Here is a 3,747-nt window from a genome sequence, read left to right as displayed (position 1 = left end):
AAACTAGTCGCATGAATGAATTTAATAAACTAATAGTCTGTATTGCTCTCAAAATAATCACTACACTCAAAAAAATGAACTTTCCCTATTGTTAGTTTTACTATACCCATCCTTGTTCACATTACATAAAACATAAAAGTAATTCAATTTACACAAGTTAACTATGTTATTTCTACAAAAATTGAGTACTGTAGGCTTTACCTGATAAGGGTTTGACTGGACAACTTAACATTGTGGAGTAAATCGCAAAACCCTCTTAAGTTTGGATATTTGCAGATACCGTAGCTTACCTATGGGCGGAGCACCGGAACAGAACGGAAGGCAGACGAACGTGCAAAGCACATTGAGGAGGAGAAGATGGTGGCTTTTTCAGGTAAGAGTATTTTATAACTCTTTACTGTTAAATATCGCTAGGAAAAGTGTTCACAGAATGATGTTATTTTATGTTATCAGTGTATTTCAGAGTCTTTTGAGCTTTAGCATTTTTAGCTAGCTATACTGACTCGTGTTTCTCAAGGAAAGCATTTGGCAGTGTAAAGACTGCAAAATAACTGTCACGACTAGATTAGAGCATAGATATTATAGTCGTGTTTTTATGCACTTATTTTGAGTTTCTCTGTAGATTTAAAACATGGAATGCGCTACACAGCCATCTTAATTGTAGATAGAGGTAAAGTTGGTTTTATATTTGCACATTCGGTCATTTAGAAGTCTCTATTGTTTACCATTTTACTTTGAGTTATTCGATCAGAATTACCATGCAAGTATAACTTGAAAACAAACTTAACACTGTTTATTTGACTGTGAAAAATGTTGTACTTTGATAGTCATTGGCTGCAAATATGATTTCACTATTTAGGGTTTGCAAATAATACTTCTATGAAATTTTATTATTAAGTCTGAATGTGCAAATATAAAACCAACTTTACCTCTGTCCAAGCAAATGGGAACACTGGGTTACATCCAAATGTAACACTAGCCAAGTTCAATTGCCATGTGTGTTCTTGCAGCAATATAGAGTCAGAAATATTTTTGTAACATGCATAACCACCTAAAAAACAGTGATACAGTGCCTTGTATGAAAGCTCTCTTTACTATAATCTTGTGTCTTAAATCTATAGATTGCTGCTGAATTCAGTTGAATCACTTCTGTCCCATTAATTCAAACATGTCAAAACTGGATAGTTACTCCAGCAAGCTGGCCAGCATCTCCCGTAGAGAAGGAGGAATTGCATAGAGGTAAAGTTGGCTTTATATTCGCACATTCGGACTTTCCCCTTAATAATATAATTTCATAATAATATAATTTCATTAATAATATAATTTCATTGCAAACTCTAAATAGCAAAATCATATTAGCAGTAAATTTCTATCAAAGTACAAAATTGTTCACAATCAAATAAATAGTGCTAGTGTTGTTTTCAAGTCATACTCCCATGCTAATTCTGTTCGAATATTCAACGTAACATGGTAAACAATATAGAGACTGCTAAATGAACAAATGTGCGAATATAAAACCAACTTTACCTCTATAGGAATTGCAGATAGAGATAACATTGGTTTTATATTCGCACATTCGATCATTTAGCAGTCTCTATATTGTTTACCATGTTACGTTGAATATTCGATCAGAATTATCATGCATGTATGACTTCTAAACAACATTAACACAGGTCTAATTCAATCTGAACAATGTTGTACTTTGATAGTCATTTGCTGCTAATATAATTTCCCTATTTAGAATTTGCAAAGAATACTTTTCCTGAAATTCTCCTTAATAATATAATGTCTTTATATCCAAGTTTAAAACCAACTTTATCTTTATGAATTGCAGGGCATAATATTTGGAAAGTGATGGCTACCATTGATGAGGTTTGTTAACTGTATTTTATGATGCTTGTAAATAATTTCCACTTTAGTATGGTGTTTTTTCATTGTTTATACTTAATGTCTCTTCTACAGAATGATGGAGAGCTTGCATTCTCGGAGCATTTTCTGTGTATCTTAATGAAGATTATGAAAACCTCATGAAGGAGTATACTGTAAGTGTTCAAGCACTGACTGTTTAAAATGCCACCACATAAATTCACATAATATAATCAAGGAATATCAATACACAAATTATATTTAACTTGGGGTTGTCAAAAGTACAGACTAACCCTAACAAACACAGTAAAGTTGTTTTGTAAGTCACTGCGGGTGCGTTACGTGAAAGATTGAGGAATGGACAGTTGATACAAAATTCACTAAATTTACAATCTGTATTTTTGATGGAATTAAATTGACTTAACAGTGGTACTGTTTTTGTGTTTTATAGGACAGACTTTGAAAACTCTGAGAGAGAGAGACATGGCCAATACTCTCATTTATAATCTACATCGTCAGACCTGAAGGTGCAGAAGCCTGTGACCCACCATCAAGTGTTGGACTGATTGTTGAGGGAGTAAAAGTGCTTCAGAACCTTGGCGATGTCACCAAGGCTTGTGCTCTTCTTTTGGGAGTAATATACAGCTTGAGTCTCAGTAATCCTTCAGACCTGAAATACACCTGAGTTTTTTCAGAAAGTGTTGCTGGGACTTGAAGAACTCAAGAACAAACTTGGCTGAATCAGTACATCATTCTGGACAAATGAAAGAAATAGAGGAAGAAGCTTTTTGTGACATTTAAATTGTTTTATGGTTTTAAAATTAATGTGATGTTATCTTTGTTGATGGCACCAAAGTTTTAAATGAAGTTCTGCAACTTTAAATGGCTAAATGGTTTGGTTATTTACAAAGATTAGAGGTCAGTTTTAATCTTTTTTTTTTTTACTAATGGCTCGAACGATTTCAGATATCCAAAATTGAACACTGTAGCAGTTTGTGTCATGCTGCCTGCCCTAAACTTTGCTTTTCTTTTTCCAAGTAAAATGTATTATTTGCAGTTGCATATAGTAAAATAACATTTTGGTCAATAATAAACTTTTTTTTTTTGTGTTTTTTCTGTCTTTTTGAAACTAAATGTTATTTTGGTGGGAGTTGTCATAAAGAGGCCAGTTGTATACTTTAACAATCGCTTAAACATTTTAAAATATCAGCAATGTTGCATTTCATGACAGTATTGAAAAATGTCCTTACATATTTTCTTTTGTAAATTCTTATTACAATATTTGAAGGAAGTAGCACATTGTAAGAATGTTCACTATTGACCAAAGTGTTTTAAAAAAAAAAAATCCTCTTCAAACTGCTATTTCAACCGTTTGTGGATGTTTACAATAATCGAGGCCAGTTTGAATGTTACTCTAACTATTCATTGTAAAGATCAGAAATAGAGTTTAGCAGTATTTTAACATTCCATGTATTTAATTTTTCAAATTAAGATTATTTCAAATTCTTAAAGCCAGTTACACTTTAAAAGACCTTGTAAATGTTTACTGTAAATCCTTTGTTTTTGTGTATTTGTTTCAAAGGACCTGTGAAATTAAAAATTGTTTTATGGATTTTAGGTGTTGTATGTTGCAAAACCTTGCAAAAAATAAATTCATTTTGTTTCTAAAAATGTTTGATTATTTAGGTTTTACACTTGTAGAGCACATACTTTAAAAGTGAATAAAAAAAAAGAAAAGAAAGTGTTCACCTTACATATTGAAAGTTCATAATTTTTACATAACATTACTAAGTAAAATATACATATAACTAAAATGTAATAATGACACATCTAAATTGGGTTGTAGGTACTAAGGAATATTTTGTAAACTTTACCTGAATT

General features: G+C 31.7%; 1 long non-coding RNA gene across 1 annotated transcript; it reads left to right on the top strand.

Annotated features, from left to right (window-relative positions):
- Window positions 1–294: 294 nt before the first annotated feature.
- LOC147840476 (uncharacterized) lies at window positions 295–3,537 on the top strand. Its single transcript, XR_015512330.1, has 5 exons — window positions 295–373; window positions 1,122–1,239; window positions 1,835–1,872; window positions 1,963–2,042; window positions 2,318–3,537. It is a non-coding gene; the product is annotated as an uncharacterized LOC147840476 (long non-coding RNA).
- Window positions 3,538–3,747: the final 210 nt, after the last annotated feature.

The sequence above is a fragment of the Danio rerio genome, chromosome 16 (genome assembly GCF_052040795.2).
Source record: "Danio rerio strain M-AB ecotype USA chromosome 16, GRCz13ab, whole genome shotgun sequence".
Lineage (NCBI taxonomy): Eukaryota > Metazoa > Chordata > Actinopteri > Cypriniformes > Danionidae > Danio > Danio rerio.
The sequence above is the reverse complement of the archived record's forward strand: the minus strand, read 5'-3'. Positions and strand labels throughout refer to the sequence as shown.